Source organism: Vulpes vulpes, chromosome 7 (genome assembly GCF_048418805.1).
Source record: "Vulpes vulpes isolate BD-2025 chromosome 7, VulVul3, whole genome shotgun sequence".
NCBI classification, from domain to species: Eukaryota; Metazoa; Chordata; class Mammalia; order Carnivora; family Canidae; genus Vulpes; species Vulpes vulpes.
The window spans coordinates 97,834,755-97,854,248 of record NC_132786.1 but is presented as its reverse complement, the minus strand read 5'-3'; the positions used below and the strand labels follow the sequence as shown (position 1 = coordinate 97,854,248).

Here is a 19,494-nt window from a genome sequence, read left to right as displayed (position 1 = left end):
TTTCATCAGCTTAGCAGAACCTTCCTTCCCCCAAAAATACTGTGGCTAAAGTCTCCCAGAGGAAAACAGACACTGCAGGGGCAGCTGAGGGGGCTTACCTGCAGGGGGAAAGCACAATTCTGCCTCAAATGTTCCTGACGTTTTGTCCAATATTTTATTTTGATCCTTTAAAGCTGACAGAAAAGGTGTAAGAATCATGCAAAGAACTTACATGCAGACTCACCAATTTTTATCATTGTGCCACAGTATGTTGCTGTTTTAAAATTGAATTTAACTTACACAGAATGTTTCCATACATGCATCCACAAAAAAGTCATTAGAGATATTACCAAGGCTCAATATCAGTGTCTGACAGAAAGACAAAAATAGCCTTCCCCAGGCAAATATTGGGTTGCCATCCCCTTCCTCAATGTCTTCTTAGAAGGCCTAAAATAACACAGGATAAGAAGCTGAGAAGCACTAGGGCCTCAGAGTTAAGACCTAATTATTTTATTTCTGCATTTTAAGTGATACGTGCGAAACACCATAAATTTATACAGGAACCTTCTTATTACTTTATGTTATTTATGACACAGCCAATGTGGCATAAGATTCCCTCTTAGACTCTATCCACAGAGGTCAAAAAGTTCCATTTTTGATGTTTTTAAAGACCATTTTATTTATTTTTTTAAATTTTTTTAAATTTTATTTATTTATGATAGTCACAGAGAGAAAGAGAGAGAGGCAGAGACATAGGCAGAGGGAGAAGCAGGCTCCATGCACCGGGAGCCCGACGTGGGATTCGATCCCAGGTCTCCAGGATCGCGCCCTGGGCCAAAGGCAGGCGCCAAACCACTGCGCCACCCAGGGATCCCTAAAGACCATTTTAAACTGCTGAAAATAATTTCACCAACATGTTGATCCATTAGTATGAAGCTCTAAGGAAAACATTATAACAAAGCTCTAATCAGCGAGAAGTAAACCAATGATTACAATAGCTATGAATAATTACAAATGTTGTCCAAGAAGAACTACTGGCGGAGGGAAATCAAGGTTGCCAGATAAAACTGGACACATCTTTTGGTATCACATTCACCTCAGAATTTTCCATATCAATTTCTCCTTACAGAATCAGAAGTCATTTTGGGCAGCCCGGGTGGCTCAGCAGTTTAGTGCCGCCTTTGGCCCAGGGCCTATTCCTGGAGACCTAGGATTGAGTCCCAGTCTGTCTCTCATGAATAAATAAATAAAACTCTTTAAAAAAATAAAGATCAGAAGTCATTTTGGTAGCTTATGCTATAGCTTGACTTATGCAGCAGTTTTCAGACCCAGATGCACAAGGATATGAGTGGAGATGAATTACTGTCCTGTAGAGATAGGTGAGGCTGACATGTATATAGGTCCTGTCAAGTGAGCAGAAAATGGAATTGGTTGAGTCTTACAAAAGGATGAGGCAAAAATAAGTTGTCTGAGTTAATGTGGAAGGGATGTATGCCTTATGCTAAGGCTCCATCATAATCACCACATGTTGTTTCCTCTCAGCCCAGTAAAATAATCTGCGGAGCTCTGCAAACACAGAGCTAGCAGAGATAATGAGAAAGGGTGACCCAAGAGCACAAGTATAAAAGTTGTGGCAAATCCCCGGCTCCTTTCTTTGAATGGGTATTTGTTTTCTGGGAGCAAAGATTCAGCTAGTCCAGTGATCTTGGCTTCCCACAATCCAGATACTGATTGGTTAACTTTGTTGTCCCTGGCTTTGATATGCCTCAGATGGGTGCATCTCTCTAGGTGGCTATGTGTAGGAGTGGTTGTGCTTCAAAGATAGTTTGAAAACTGCAAACTGGCCTTCATTCATCCATTTGTTCAATGAGCACCTAGTCAGTACGTCCAGGCATTACTCGAAACATCTGGGATAAGCTAAAGACAACCCATGCTCTCATGGAGCTTCTATTCTACTGTGGGGCAGAAAACAAAACATAGTTACACAAAGAAGTGGTATTCCAGATAGTGATTACTGCAACACTGAAATAAAACAGGGTAATAGGATATAGAGTAACTTTGGAGGCATGGATTATTTTTTTAAAGATTTTTTTCATTTATTCATGAGAGACAGAGGGAGAGGCAGAAACCTGGGCAGAGGAAGAAGCCTGATACAGGAGTCTATACCAGGACCCCAGGACCCCAGGATCACAATCTGAGCCGAAGGCAGGCACTCAACCGCTGAGTCACTCACATGCCCAGCATGGGCCATTTAGAAAGGGTAATGAGCAGGCATCGCTTTTAAGGAGGTGGACACTCAAGCTGAGATCCAAAAAATATGAAGAAGCAAGCCTTGTAAATATGTGGGAAAGGCATATTCCAGACAAAGGGTCTCTGTGTGTCTGCAGCAGAATGATGGCCAGTGGAACTGCAGCACAGAAAGGAGTGGCCAAGGGAAAGAAGATGATCTTGGACAGAAGAGCAATTCCTGTAGAGCACCCTGACTGAACAGAGAGAGAGTTTAAAGGATCGGGTATGGGGTGGTGTGGCTTTAAGTGGGAAAGAACTCCATTCTAAGAGCCCTCCCACTGTGGAGCAGGTCCTGGCCCATGCCGGGGGCAGTGCCTGTCTGTGGGGCAGCTAATCAGAGACAAAACCAGAGGTGACTAGATTAAAGGAAGCTGTCTGAATATTATCTGTGCCATTTCTTACTGTGGAATTTGATTTGAAAACTGCCAGTAACAATCTTTTCTTGGAAGTAGGCAGGGATAGATAGTATAAATAAATATAATCTAAAGGCAAAAACAGGACTGAAAATCAAATCTCCCAGCAAAAAGCAGCTAAAGCAGGGCTTCAAATCAAATCTTCAGGTCTAGAGGAAGTCTGTAGCAATTACAGAGCACCATCCACAGCAGAGCAGCAGTATAGACAGAAGTACTGGCATGACCTGTTAGAGGTCTCAGTCTGGTTTATGTTAGTAGCAGAATTTTAAAAAAAGGGGATGGGCTTTAGAAAACCAGAATCCAAACAGTCATTTACAGGTTATTTTTAAAAGGCACCCAAATTAGCATGTCTAAACTACTTGAGTCTTCCGAGCATCTCTTTATCCCACTCCCACATCCTTCTGGTAATAGTCTTTGATTTTCTTTCCATGGGATGGTTACATAACGGTACCCCCAACTCAGTGACCAAGTAATAAAACTAAAGAGCAGGCACCTGACCTTAATGGGCAAATCTCAATCTCTCTCCAAGAATTTGAAAACAGTATAGAACACAACATGTGCAAAGGCCCAGAGGTGGAAAAATGTTGGGAGCTGAGTTCTATTTGGATGGCATTCAAGAGAGAAGGTCCAGAGACACCTGCTAATGAGTTTTCACCTAATTCATTTTCTTAATAGATACTTGGTTAGTTGGCCATATTGATTTCTGTTGCTGAGAGTGGACAAATCTTTAGCGAATGTCATTATCAATGTTTATAAATGTCATCCTGCTTTGGAATCTGGTATGTCAGAACAACAACAAACTTGAGGGCAGGACATAACCCCCAAATTACTCAAAAGAGTAATAAAACCAAAAGGTACTGTGTAAAAAGCAGCAAAGCTGTGGCTAAGACTCAATTGCTTGGATATCAAATACATGGATGGTGAGGCCACCTGGATGTAGGGCAACATTACACCAAAAGTGCATTCAATTCATCTTCAAATATGTATCAAAATATCTACCCTCTGCCAGTCACCTCCCCTATTTTCAGTAGCTGAAAATACAGAAGTAAACAGGAAAGAAAAGGTCCTTGTTCTCTTTGAGTTCTCATTTTTAGACTTTGACTAAACAGAAATTTTGCCCACATACTTTTTCTGTCAATTATTTGAAATAGAGGCTCCACCTGATAAGCATATGATTCAAAACTTCAAAGTAATCAAGCTACCTGGAAATTCCTTAGGGATACTGTAGAAACAAATCCCTGCATGAAGTATTCTGGTAGGTAAAGGACATGAAAGTTCTCAAAATAAATAGTAAATAGTAATAATAATGGCAACTGAGTAAACATGCAGATTCCAAAGGTTTATCTCTCTGGAGTCTGATTCTGGGAGGTATGAGAACCAGATCTTTGCACTGTTGACAAATGCTGTACATGAGGGGTTAAGCAAACTATGGCAAATGTAACCCCGTGCCCATTTTTCCAAATATTATTGGAATATAGACAACCTCATTTGTTTACATACTCTTGATGATTGTTTTCCTATTAAAAAGTAGAGGTGAATAGTAACAGAGACTGTATGGACCACAAAACCTGAAATATTTACTATCTAAACCTTTATAGAAAAAGTTTGTCAACCCATGCCTTGAGAGATTCTCAGGCAAGCTATCTAACGTCTCTTTTGAAAGCTCCTTCTATTGCTACATTTTAGTAATTTTTCAAAAAAAAATAATTTTAATTTAATACTAAGAAACAGAAAACTCCATAACGTGTCAGGCATAGATACTCAAGGAAACATAATGATTATTATCCTTGCAACTTATACTAGCTTAAAATCAGTGATGTTTTATTTTTTGATTCTTGAGTTGAAAGAAATAACATACTTGTCTTAGAAACCAATGAGCAGTTATAAAACAACTTACTAATTAGTGACACACAGAGATCATCTTGGTTACATTTCAGACATATTTCCTTCTAGTCCTCCTTGTAACTGATTTATTAAATGCAAGAAGACACATATATAGGTGACACTATTATATTCTCAAAGCTGATGTTACTTATAATTCATTAGTTCTAAAATAAATAAAATGAGTAATACACTCTGAGTTCTCCCCCCATTAAACTGAGATATACACTGGAAGGGAATGTAACTTGCACATTTTAATTTTCACAGCAACCAGGATCCAGTCTGGTACATAGTTGGGACTGGTAAAATATTGATAGAATGAATGATAAAGATAGCTATAGACAGTTATGTTCTTACATAGGTCCTATTTGAGGGAACTTTGTGAATTGCCCTCATTCATGAAATACAATGTAGTACCATTAGGTTGTTACTATTGAACACCTACACACTTTCTCTTGCTCTTTTAAGCTCCTTGTTAGATGTGTCACCCTTTAAAATGTGCTTTTTTTTCCTTGTTAATGTAAGTCTTTCAAGGTCAACCTACAGTTTCCTAAAATAACATTATATCTGGTGTTTCCCAGAAATAGCATATACAAATATGACATTTAAAATTGCTCTTTGATTGTACTTGATGGTGAATAATAGTGAGAAGTTCCCAAATTTGAACATGAAAATGTAGTGCTGCTTTTCTCCAGAATGAAAGTAACAGATTATTATAGTAAGCTAACATTATTCTGATGTCTGATACACACACACACACCATGCCACACACCACATCACATCACATCACATCACATCACATCACATCACATCACATCACATCACATCACATCTATATAAGTAGCCTGGCAAACAAAAATCTCAGCTCCTTTTCGTAAATTTTGATTTAGTCACACTGGCCAATGAAGTAAAACTAGAAGTTACAAAAACCTGGTGGTCACCTATGGAAAAACTCCAAGGTCACCACGACTATGTTTGGGTCTGAATCAATATAGAGTGGGTTATTATAAAGCCTGAGGGAATAGCAGGGTAACTAAGAAGCACAAATAAAAGTCTAGAATAAGACAGATACCCAAGGTAACAATTATCTCATCTTTCTAAACACATCTAGTGACAATACAGAGATTTGCTTTAAATTTACTTTTGTATCATCTGTTTCCCACCTATATAGTTATCTGGAGGCTCAGAGGAAATGAAAAATAATCAAACTCTTTAAAGATGAAGATAACCCAGGAATCCTTAAGCACCAAATAAGGTTATTACAGATTCCATTCATTCATCATTTATGAATTGATTCTTGTGAGAAATAAATATTGACCTCTACAACATGCCAGGATCTTTGCTAACCTTTTGGGGTAAAACAGACATCATATCCATCCTCATGGAGTTTATATTCTAACCAGAAAAACAGATATTTAAAAATTTATACCTCCTAATGGCTAAAAATAAATAATTTGAACAACAAAATAAGTAAAATAATATCGGATTGTAACACACAAAATAAAAAAAGAATATAAAAGACAACATAGCTAAACACTTCAAACATATTAAAAAGGGTTTTGTGTTAAGAAAACAGAAAGGAAAAAATTTAATAATATGGATAAATTCCTAGAAAGGCAAAGTATATGAGACTGATACATGAATAACTAAGAAAAACTGAATAGTTATAAAACCATTAAAAATTGAACCCATAATTAAAATCTTTCCACAAAGAAAAGTCCATGCTTCAGCAGTAAACTGTGCTAAAAAATCAAAGAAGAAATAACACTAAGTTCTTCCAGAAATAGAAAATTTGGGGAATACTGACCAACTCATTATTTAGATATATCTTATACCAAATCTAACTAGAGGATTTCAAGACAGGAAAACTATAAACTAGCTTCATTAATGAACACAGAAATAAAAATCTTAGAAAATAGAAGAACTGAAAAACAGACATAAATAAAAATGGTAGCTTCAATTTCTTTCTTCAATAGTTATAGGAATCTTCAGGGAAATTTTAATTAAAACCACAACTATGCATCCACTGGCATGCTAAAATTACAGACAGTTGACCCCACATATTGACAAGGAAGTAGAGGCACCAGTACTCTCATGCAACACCAGTAAGACTATAAACTGATACAACTACTTTGGAAAACTGTCTGACATTGAGTATTAACTTTCAATGGACTCATATGTTATGTCACAACAATTCATAAGGCAAAAAAGTTATTCTCAAGGTACATGAGCAAGAACATTCTGTATCAGTGTAATTGATAATTGGTCAGAACTGGACACAACCAAAATATCTATCAACAGTAGATTGGGTAAATTAATTCTGATATCATGATGGAGTGGATATGATAGAACAACGAATATTAACAAACTAAAGTGAAAACAACACGGTGGATGAATCTCACAAACTTAACTTGGCATGAAAAACAATGTATACCATATAATTCCATGTATGTGTAGTATAAAAACAGGCGAAATGAAATGACATTGATGGAAATCACAGCAGAGGTTACTTATAGGGAAGAGGATAGAACAGGGATTGGGAAGGCATTTGATTGCTACATTAAATTGCTACATTGCTACATTGCTGGCATCATGCTGTTTTTTCATCTGTGGGGTTATAACTAGAATATGTTCACTGAGCACTTTTCTGCATATGGGCTTTACATTATTATTATTATTATTATTATTATTATTATTATTATTATTATTTTGGTTAAAAAAAAAGGTCCTGACATTTATCAGCACTTTTTAATAACAATAATAAGGTGAACCTGGTATCAGAAGAATTTTATTATGCAGATATATATATATATAAAGAATGGATGAAGACAGGAAGCCTAGATATGAGAAAAAGGGTAAGAGACTGCAACAAATAATCTATCAGGGACAGATTAAATGCTGGGGGGTGACTGTGGATATGGAATTGCTATAACATCATTACTTGAAATGTTAAGATATATCTTTTTATGACAAATTTCTTATTTCCAGCCTATTCTTTTTTAAATGCTAAGATTAGGGTGCTCTGTGGCACAGTCTGTTGGGCGTCTGCCTTTGGTTCATCATGATCCCAGGGTCCTGATATTTAGTCCTGTGTTGGGCTCCCTGCTCAGCAAGGAGTCTGCTTCTCCCTCTGCCTCTCCCTTGGCTTGTGCTCTCTCTCTCTCTCATGCTCTCTCTCTTTTTCAAATAAATAAATAAAAATTTATAAATGCTAATATTAGATGCTTTAAACTCTGAGGTTTTTGATAGGATCAATGATAAATAGATAGTATTGAATGATAATGCTAAGTACTTAGTCAAACAAAACCACTTCCTAATATAGTGACCATACTCTACTTCTCCAGGTCTCAGTTTTTCTCATCCTAATATAACAACACTTGGGAGCATTAAAAATGAGATAATCTATTTAAGATTTTTAACACAACATCCCCTACTGTGAAGTATCATCATCATCATCATATAAAACTGATTAAAGCCATATTAGTTTAAACATAGTTTCAGTCATCACAAATAATCTTTTTAATCAAATAATTCCATATTTTTCAAAATTACTTTTTCTTAAACAAAACAAAAAAGTCACAAGCATTCAAACCATAGTTGTAGAAACCTTTCATTCAGTCTTCATTGTACTTTGTAAGCAACAAATGGGCAAGGAGAGCCATTTTTTTTTCTTTTTGCCTGAGACTGCTCTTGCTAAAATTGCTTCAATTCCACTTAATTCTGTGGTTAGACAATACTGATAAGTTCTCCAAATAAAACAAATCACAGATGATTTGGTTTTGGTTAATGGGGAACAAAAATCAAATAAGAGAATATATTTTTAGAAGATTATGAAAAAATTTCTATCAGTAATGCAATGAAACTGATATTAAAATAACTGGGGGGCAGGTGCCTGGGTGGCTCAATGCTTGATTGTCTGCCTTTGGCCCAGGGCATGATCCTGGGATCCGGGATCAAGTCCCACATCGGCCTCCCTGCATGGAGCCTGCTTCGCCCTCTGCCTGTGTCTCTGCCTCTCTCTCTCTCACTTCACTGTGTCTCTTATGAATATATAAATAAAAATATTTAAAAAAAATAACTAGGGGGATGCCTCTTTAGATGCTGCCCTGGAGATACAAGTGGGCAATGTGTCCTAACAAAGTGGCAGTTCCAGTTCAAATTAGCCAGTAAAAAATAAGACAAAAGAAAAAATGGTTGCTTTGCCTAGTACCAATTGAGGTTATTTTTGTATAATAAAAAATAGGAATCCTATAAACCGATAGCAGAGGGCATAACACTGCTGCTGCTAACAAGATCATGCACAAATGTCATATTACTAGGTTACAATTCTGTAAGCATTTTAGGAAATATCGGATTTAACTAAAACTTTTTGAGCTTTTTTGGTCTCTTAATTGTGAACAAAACATTTAAAAATCCTCCAATGCATAAGAATCACTTTCATTAAAAGTCCTCTTTGTTATCACTTTAATTTATACTTAACTAAAATTACCAGTGTCTACTTCAGCACCGCATAACTCATTTTTATTTTTAAATTTCATGAATTTTATAAGTTTATAGGATCAATCTGTGTCAAGAAAAGATAATTTGCATTCTAGAAATCAATTTGGGTTTAGTTTCTAGCATTTCACCAAGTACTTAGGACTCGAATTTTTTTCTGACCACAAAGTCTTTTGTGTCTGAGAGAAGTGTATGTGTATATGTACGTACACACACATACACATACACACACACACACCTTTTTGTCAGACTTTGACTTTGTTATTCTTTTCCACAGCTAATAGAGCTCCCCACAGAAAGAGTGCCACTAATTTAATTTTCTCTTTTTGGCTTTTTTCACTCTTCTCTAGAAACCATTGTTTATTTTCCAGAGTCCATTAAACAAGTTGAGTTGACATGTTAGTCACAGTAGATCATTTGGGATTTTTTACAATTTTTCTGCTCAATCTACTTTACAAGAAAAGCTAGTAGCCTTTCTCATTTTTCTATTAGTTCGGGAAAATCCACCCTTGACACCATAGAATGAAATTGAAAACCATAAAATATAGAAACCTGGGAACTCTGCCCCCAAACGCAGCTGTCATATATAGTAACTTCACACAATTTCATAAAATTGAGCAAACAATTGTCTCTTCTGCCCTGCAACCAAGCCCGGCTACTGTCAAAAGCTTTGTTCTCTTTCTAATTCCACAAATGTTAAACTGCAAACTCAAGTGCTAGTGTTACTAGGAAGAAGAGTACCACAGAGATGACGGGCTAGAATTACACCTTGTACTCATGAGCTACTCCAATTATCAGAAGCAAACATACAGTTGACCTAATCATTTCAAGTTAACTTCTTCGTAAGGGGTGTGCAAACTGAGATCTAAAATATTTGGAAATAGGAAAATCTATGAGGTTTGAAGACTCTGTACATTAGATGAATGCATACCATTCTCAAGTATAAGGACTGGAAGATAGGCTGTAAGATAACTAATAGGCAATTTCCTTTCATTTTAATAAGGAAGTTATACAATGTAGCCCAAGGGGGCACGCCATCCTTGGAGAACTCTATTAGGCTTCAGCACAATTCCCCAAATCTACACTTGCAAATGTTAATTTGTAATTTGAACACCGTGAAAATTAAATCATCACACTAGGCAAGCTGATTCACTGGCAAGGGAGCAAAATTTGGAAGCCAAGGGCCATTTTCTATGGTTACCATTAGTCAATTACAGTCAGTAAATTGAAGCTTATCTTACTTGTTTTTTTTTTTTAAAAACCTGCCTCTCCAGAAAACAGTACCCACAAAAAAAAAAAAAAACTTGAAAAATACACTATTTGAGCATATATACTACCAAAATGCAATTTTATTTATTTGTTCAGCCTTTTCTTAGAAAATTTCTTTTACTCTTACTACTTTAATATAATTTTATGCTTTCCTACCCAATTTCCACCTCACAAGAGTATCTTTTTAAAATCATCTGAGAGCAAGAGAGTTAATTCTTAACACTTTAATGTTTAACTTATCTGTTCAAACTTTGTAGGAATTAATAGACTTCAGGCACTTGTAGTTAACGAGAAAAAGGAATCCAGGGGCCTGTGATAAGAGGTGAAGTAAATAGACAGAGTAAGGAGAGATGCCAAGGCCCAAAGATACACCTAACCAACCTGAGAGTCTTATTCAACTGGTAACCCTATGCCTCAGACTCGTGCCAGCTCCTAACAGCAACCCGTGAGCAGGAGCCCATGGCAGAACTGGGTCAGGCGTGTCTTGGCCAAAGTTGGTGCTGACCACAACTTTGACTAATAGCCTGGGAAGGAAAGTTACCCTCTCATGCTCAGTTTAACTCCAAAGAAACCAAAGAAACAGGATGAGGTCTTGCTCTACCTAGGAAGAAATGTAGCAACCAGAGACAGTTCCTATAGAAGGAGTTTTAAAAATGGTAAGTCGACGTGGAACTTCATTTTTTTTTTTTTATTGATCAAAAGTATTGTTAAACTGGCTTCACTGTGTTTGAACTTACAGATATTCTTCTGTCAGGTAGAAACTAGATCTCTACTTTCTAAAATAATTTACTGTTATTTCTTCCTTAATTTTTTGTTACAGATTACTGGAAATTTTTTTTGTGGAAAGATTTTTAATGATGGGTTCAATTTTTTAAATGAGTAAGATCTACTGGGGTAGGAAAATAAGGGTTTTAGCAGGAACCTTCATGGGAGTGGCAAACAAGAGTCAACATCTTTAGTTCTCTGTTACTGCTTTGATTGGAGGTCAAGGATTTAATATATATTATTTTGAATCTTGGCCAACTAAACAACAAATATCTTTTTATCTCAAGATATGATTTTGCTACCCTCAGCCATGATATAGAAGACTGCAGTGAGAAACTAAAATTCAGTCAATAGGATTGGCTATGAGCTTTTAAAAACCAGTTTTGGAAAATTTGTATCCAATCCTTAAAAAGACAGTAAATCTTACTTGCTCTGGAAACAAACCAAAAGAATATTACAAATATTAGCAGGTTAGTTAGTACTAGTTTTATCAAAAAGTGATCTGAATTCTATATTTATTGGTATATTTTGAAGGTCACATAATTTAGGGGACTTCTCATAGTTTCCTAGTAACCATGTTCTTGTAGAAACATTAGCCATATTTCACATATGCTCATCTAAGTTATCAAGCCTAAAAGAGCTCTCCTCTCGCTCATTAGACATGACTCTGCCTACTTAAGTTTCTCATTTCAATATATTCTTTTGATCATTTTCTCCAGGGAATCATGGTCAAACGTCCACATTTTAATTACCAGCACACTAACACAGAGTGGCTGCTCCTTTTGATAACGTAACACTTCCCTGGGGCAGAATGCCAAGGAGTTGTCGGCACAACTGCACCTACTCTTTGATGGCTAAGCAGCAACTGTCACAACACAACAAATGTAATTCAGTCCTAACATTTTTTATAAAACCCATCCCGGTGTGAGGCACGCCTGCCCATACACAATCTTCAAGTGAAAAAGTGCCATACTCCTCAGTGTCAGTGTGTGCATCTATGTGTAGACATATGTCCTGTTAAACTTCACAGGCAAGTCTCTTCTAATGGCAGAGGTCTCGCTCCCGTCTGACAAAATAGGACCTATCCAGTGGCGAAGGATAATCAATTTAAAAATTCTTGTCACCTGAACATCTGTGAGTTCAAACACATTGAGCCAGGCAAACAACACTTTTGACCAATCAATAAAAATGGAGCTCTTGGTAAACTTAGTATTTTTTTTAAATGTACTAATGCCTTAAAAAGGATCCCAAATTCAGTTGCTGAGAGTGAAAATTAATTAGAGCAGATTTTTATAACATGTAGTTATGAGACTATTAAGGTCCACATGCAAAAATCAACCAATTTGTAATTCTGATGAGTCACTTGCACAAAGGCAAGCAGGAAAAATCAGAAAGAAACCACTAACAGCCTAAGAACAATTAGAATATTCTTTTTTTTCAGTTAGAATATTCTTTTTAAAACTATTACGTGGCAATTAATTTTAAATGTTAAACTAAATTTCAAAAACAAATACCTTCATAATATCCCATGAATTTTATTTCCCAACTCATTCCTTGAAAAGCCTTTTCCCTTTCACATAATGGCAATTCTTTCTATTTTATCCTAAATGAAAAGGTGAGGCAGTAGAAATTGATGGGATGAACATTAAGCAGTTCACTCAAAATACTATAGAAGTAGTAGCAGAACTGCATACATACCTTTGAGTTCTGAAAAAAAATCAAAACAAAACAAAAACAACACTTGTATTCTTTCCTTGCTTGTTAGAAAAGGGTTAAGATGAAGCATAGACATACAAACTAATCAGAATCTCTCAGATCCAATTTTCATTTGTAAGGAATCCTGGGAAAGGAAGTCTCATTTTACCTACTAGCTTAAGATCTCAAAAAGTGTGGGCACGTGAGCTCTACTGCCACCTTGCTATAACATAAAACTTGAATATGAAGCCAATACCATAGGCAGCAAAACTGAGGATGAAGAACACCATTTTGTGACTCTGGAATACAGCTCTATCTGAAGCTGGTTCTACTTCAGTGTTTTCAGTGCTGTGAGCCAATATGTGGCTCAATTATTTGACTTTCAATTACAGTCAGTTTGAGTTGGACATTTTAAAATGTGCAGAGAGATCTTAAATGGTACATTGCTCCATATTCCATGCAAAACCCAAAGAACAATTTGACTGGTTTAGGTGAGGCGGTTGTTTAACAATACTTTGGACCAATCAACAAAATGGAGCTCTTTGCAGACTTAATATTTTTAAAAACTCATTAATGCCTTAGCAAGGAGAAAAGGGGTTGTTACTCGTATTTCATAAACATAGAATGAGAGGAAAGCATAGAGAAGAGCTAAACAGAGCCAAATCATCTTCAACTTAGTACAGTGTCATTCATAATCCTAGTTTCTAATATCTGTCACCGACTCCTTTTTCAAGTTTGTGAATCTTATGAATGAGTGTGGTGAAAATATTATGAGCTCAGAAGCTAAATATGATCTTAGTGACAACAACGCAAGTGGGTTAATTACATTATAGGATGAAATTATCTTCACAAAACTTATTCTAGCTCACCTATGCTTATTTCACAACAGATTATCAATGCAGAAATGAAATGTGGGAGCTATGTAATGCATATTTACATTTTTATCTAAGGAATTTTGGGACATAGAAACCCACAAATATTCATTAATAAGTTATACCTGCTTAACACATAAAAAACCTGCTTCTGCTTCTTTCAAGAATAATTTCCTCGCTTCTTTATTATATCCTTTGGTTTCATGTTTTCCAGTTATAGCTGATGTTTTCAAAGTTGACAATAACTGATGATAAAGGAAAATTTTAAAACAGCCAGGAAAACACTTTCTGAAGATGCTTTATGGCTCTTGGTAATCTAATTTGTGGGAAATGCAGAATGAAGCACCACAGAGTGCTTTTCAATAATTTATGGTGGAGATTCATCTCCTAAGTTTAGAAACATGATTTGTGACCCAACTGTGCTGTGAACCTATTTGTGTAATTAGATGGCTGGCTACAATCCCCAACCTGGCCCATTCTTCCTGCATGCTCTTCTGGGTTTGTAATAGATTCTTGGATCTATCCTTTAGAAATGAATAAATGAAAACAGTTATTTAGCATGTATCTTTTAAAAATTCTACTTATTGCTAAAAGCACAGGACTAGCTAGTAAATTCTCATTGTCAGTTTTTCCTTCTGAGTTTCAAGGAGAAGAGATAAACACTAATACAAAATTATTTTGTTTTCATTTCATTTACATGCTTGAATAGTGCAGGATTTTTTTTTTATTGTGTAATGAAATCACAACATCCTGACTAAAAATTCACCTTAAATGGGAAAAGGGACCAAGAATATCACAGCTATAAGTATTTCTAGTTCAAATTTTAAAGGATTCATTGAGTGAGACTTAGCATTGACAAAACCATTTTAAAAATCATCTTGAACTTAAAGTGAAAAAAGCCAGTTATATTATCTTTATTTTATTTACATGACTACTCTTAAGTTGTAGAATATTAAGTTACTTACAACAAACAGGGAGAAATTTGGTCTTTTTCCTACATTCACTTCCATGTCCCTGACACTGTTTTATGATCCAAATTTTCATCTTTAAATGAAGCAAGTAGGCACTTAGCTTTAAAAGAAGAAAAAGAAAAGACAACAGACAGCTATGAATTATGTATGACCTGTGTGCTCAGGGACAACTAATTAGAAATCAGTTAAGAAGAAAGTAAATTCTGATGCCATCCTTCTCCATTTTTAGGTAAAAGAAAACTTTTAGTTTGAATATTTGTTGTCAGCAAAAACTAACATCCACAATGAAAATTTATTTATAATGTTCTATTTTATACAGTTAAAGAAAAAATGATTATATTTAACCCAGTAATGAGATCAACGGAATTGTTAAATAAAACTTGTATAATTAATTCTCAAATGCCACTTTTTTTTAGGATAAATGCTGAAAATAACAGCTACATAAAAGGTAGAAGACAATTTAATTAGGGAAATAAATAAAGCAAGTTTCTGGTTGTCAAATGAGTAATAAGTAAAGTAAAAGAATAAAATTTTATTTTGCCTTATAGGGATTTTTACTTTTAAACTTTTTTCGTGAATATATTATGTAACATTAAAAAAAAGGATTTGGGAGTAACAGTCCAAATACTTGGATTTGACTTCTAACTTTACTGGCTTTGTGAACCTGGGTAACTAATTTAAACTTTCTGGGCCACAGATGCCTGAAATGGAAAGTGGAGGCAATACTTGACCTATTTATATTACCAAGTTATCTGAAAACATAACTAACACTTCGCAAATTGTAAAGCACTATCCAAATATAAAATGTTGCTATTATAAAATTTTCTAAAGCTTTAATCTCAAAATCGTAGTGACCCACCTAAAATTAGAAGGTTAATTACATTGCCCAAGAAGAACTGCAATTCATCCATCACCTTATGAATTCAGAGGTGTTTTTTGAGATCAAAACTTTTTTTTTTAAATCTCTAATTTTGTAAATCTCCAGCATTTTTATAAGACTAATAAGTAGACATGTCCTAGATATTTTTTTTGCTATATCTGAATTGGTTTTAATTATTTTATAATTACCACTTCAGAAAATTTTAGTAATTCCATAATTACTAATTTAAGCAAGTACAGTTTCTGAATAATATGTATGCTTTCATGTTGGATTATGAGGCTTTTAGTGCATAAGCTAATTCTGATAATATCTCTGTATTTGCTAAATATTTCTGCAATTCTATTAAAAAGGAACAATTTCTCCACATACTTAAGTTTCAGAATCCCTTTCCTCTTCCTTGTAGGCAGTCTAAGTGTAATTTTGGTTTTCATATATAGGCTGCTTGCACAAGTGTATCATTTAAATTGAATCTTATTCATACATGCTCATAATTTATTTCCTGCTTCCTGCATACAATAACTGACATTTACTTAAACTGTGTAAAACTATGGAAAATACAACAAAAAATAATTATTCTACATAGTGACAGTGAACCAGTTAAACTTATCAGTTAAGGAAAGCTTTTGACCAAAACTGGCAAATGCATAGCCAAATATATGGGAAGCCACAATCTCCCAGCCACTAGGTTAGCACTCCCAGAAAAGCATTCCCGATTCCTTGTCACCAAGCCTCAGCCTCTTTCTTAACATAATACTCCAGGAAGCTGATACCAATTCTGTAGATTTGATAGTCAAGGAGAAAAATATTTACCTATTACTGTATTAGACCACTATGTGCCTGCAGGAATCTATAAGGTATACTTTTGATCTGATTAACCAAATGAATTTTATCTCCAGGATTAATACATATTCCCCTTTGTGTCAATGCTGATGCTGGATCTTAGTGCTTTCATCATTATTATACCTAAAAATAGGTTATCATTATCAGAAATAGTCCAGTGTGAGAAATCTGTAAGAAATAAGAAGCAGATGACTATCTTCAGTGAAAGAAAAGATAAACTGCAAATTCCAGTCTTTTGACACAGCAGACATAAAAAAAGCAATTTTTTTACCAGAACTTATGAATAGAGACATTCCTAAGGAAGATTCTGATAAGAAGATATAAATTTATTCAATGAGCACTTTATAATTTATGTTGTAGAAAGTATCACAGTAATAAAAAGAGTAAAATCATGTTTAACTTACATTGGGAAACAAGGGTAACTCTTTATTAGCTTTCTCTGGTGGAGTGTTACAATATGCATGTCCAAATTTATATTACATATTGATACTGCTTATAAGCTGTTACTCACATGTTCTCTATGTGTAAATGGCAGGCCTACCTAGCTGTGGTTTCACACAAAGTTCTCTGGACAAATCTAGCCCAAACTCTAGCTTGTCAGCCCCAACTGAATCACATGGGCCTCAGCGTCAGCTTCTGAGATTCACTTTTGATATTTCTGGTTGTTTTCTAGGAGTATCACTTTTATAGATTTATATTGGTAAATGTTCCTACTGCCACTTCTACTTCATACTTTAGCCATATTCTAAGTGCTCATTTTGGCCTCTTCTTGCTCTTGAAAGATTGCTGCACAAAGCTCCATGCTTGTGTTACTACCATGGCATAGCCCAGGACTCAGGTCACTGCTTGGTGCTCTGGCCACACCCCTCCTCAATCTGCTGCTGGCCTCTGTCCTGTAACTTGATAACTTGCTCCACAGCCCTCACACCACCCTAACATCTCAAGGCTACTGATTAATAAAGCAGATGCTGACTCCATACTTCAGATAGATCCCACAGCAAAATTACTTTACACATAATACTTTTGTGCCACATCTCTTTTAGGTTCCACACAAACCTTAACGCCCTGGGATCTGCATCTACCCATAAGCATTGCCAGATTGGGGTGGATTCAGTGAAACCACCATGCTATTCTCAAACGCACAGTTCTTCCCAAGGCCTCACTTCCCTCTGCTCCCATGTCACTGAATCAGACTTCTTCCCTTCAGTGAATTCTTTCCTTGGGGTTGCAAAGTTCCTCCTAAAATTTGCCTTCTGTTGTCTAAACCACCTCATATCACACAGTTTTCCAAATATGCCAATAGAGCCGTAGGGCAAGCATGTTTTTTTCAGGAAGTACTTCTATCTCCAGATAAATCAGTGGCTACAAATAATGGGGAAACAGAGGATGTGTTGTGTTTAGAAATTCCAGATGTGGGATTTGTACAACCTGTAGTCCTGATCAGCTGGTCTGCCCTATTATTTATGAATATCTGTGTATGCATACAAACATACACATATACATGTATATATAAATCCAAATATTAATATATATCCACATGGAAACACAAATTACATGTAACCTCTACTGCTTTGTTTCCCCTTCTTGATACTTTCCCTTTATTTTATAGGTCTTAATGTATTGCACTCATAGGGGAAATATATGAGATACATGATCAAGACTCTCCTTTCCTTCTGATTAAGAAACTGACTAAGCATGAGGTACCTGGGTGGTTCAGTTGGTTGAGACTCTGACTCTTGGTTTCTGCTCAGGTCATGATCTCGTGGGTCATGGGCCTGAGCCCCAAGTTGGGCACCACACTCAGTGGGGGGTCTTCTTGAAGATTCTCTCCCTTCCCCCTCACACCCTGCACACTTGCATGCGTGCACTTGCTGTCTCTCTCAAATCAACAAATCTTAAAAAAAAAAGAAAGAAAGAAAGAAACTGACCAATCATAATCTCTGGAGCTCTGCCTCTTCTCAAAAACATAAAGAAAATAAGCATAGGACAAAATTTTCATACTAAATAATATTAGTTATGGTATAAATGTGAAGAAACAATGGATGTACAATTCAAATTCAGATCTCTGTGTTCAATAAGAAAAAGAGAACTCTTGAAATAATAAAGCACTTCTTAAAGTCTTAAATTTATTTACACATGGTTAAGTGAAGAATGATAATGATGGAATCATAGGTTAGTCTTACAAAATACTTGGATCATTCCAGGAAGTTACTAAAAGTGTCTACCCTATAACTAGCACTGTGCCAGAGTAGTGAAGAATAAAAATAAAGTGTACAAGCTCTGTTAAATATTCCTTTGTCACCAAAACAAAGCCATTTTTGGAGACATTTTACCTACAATTTGCAAAAAGCAAAGACTCCTAGCAATATTAATGGTGCTGATCTTCCATCTTTAAAACAATGGCAAAGTTGATGAATAAATATCAGGTCAGCACCTGAACCAGGAATCACAGATGTGGATGTAATTATTAGAATCAGATACCATCATACACTAATAGCCTCAGTTAGTGAACATTTAACAATATTCTTGTTGACTGCCTCCTCACATAACCTAGGCAATCAGAGTTGGAAAGACTTCCAAACACAGTAGATTCATTCATTCCACAGATCCCTTTGAAAAGCCTACTATCTGTCAGGCACTGGAGTGGCAGTCTGACTCTGGTTACTTCTCTACTAGCATCAGCTTGAATGTTTCCAACAAAGGAGCATACTCTTGAGATACTTGTTTCATTTGTTAACATCTTTGTTAAAAAGTATTTCCTCAACTGCAAACAACTTAAATTCCCCCAAATTAAGGAAGTGGTAAATACATTTTAGTACTTCCAGTCAGCAAACTGGAATTTTGAATTTCCAATTAAAAATATTGAAGGCAGGGATCCCTGGGTGGCGCAGCGGTTTGGCGCCTGCCTTTGGCCCAGGGCGCGATCCTGGAGACCCGGGATCGAATCCCACATCGGGCTCCCGGTGCATGGAGCCTGCTTCTCCCTCTGCCTGTGTCTCTGCCTCTCTCTCTCTCTCTCTGTGACTATCATAAATAAAAAAAAAAAATTAAAAAAAAAATAATTAAAAATATTGAAGGCGATGGAAATTGGCTCCAACAGAATGATAGCTGAAACATATATAAAAAGTATGTACTGGATATAT

The 19,494-nt window shown here is 35.8% G+C and overlaps 1 protein-coding gene and 1 long non-coding RNA gene across 20 annotated transcripts in view; one reads left to right on the top strand and one right to left on the bottom strand.

The window, feature by feature from the left end:
* Positions 1-19,494, bottom strand: part of HDAC9 (histone deacetylase 9) — a 920,581-nt gene that overhangs the window by 547,877 nt on the left and 353,210 nt on the right. The window lies entirely within an intron of this gene.
* Positions 10,618-19,494, top strand: part of LOC140599725 (uncharacterized) — an 87,991-nt gene continuing 79,114 nt past the window's right edge. For all 3 annotated transcript variants that reach the window (XR_012002706.1, XR_012002705.1, XR_012002707.1), the window contains exon 1: positions 10,618-10,984. This is a non-coding gene — a long non-coding RNA (uncharacterized lncRNA). The remainder of the gene's footprint in view (positions 10,985-19,494) is intronic.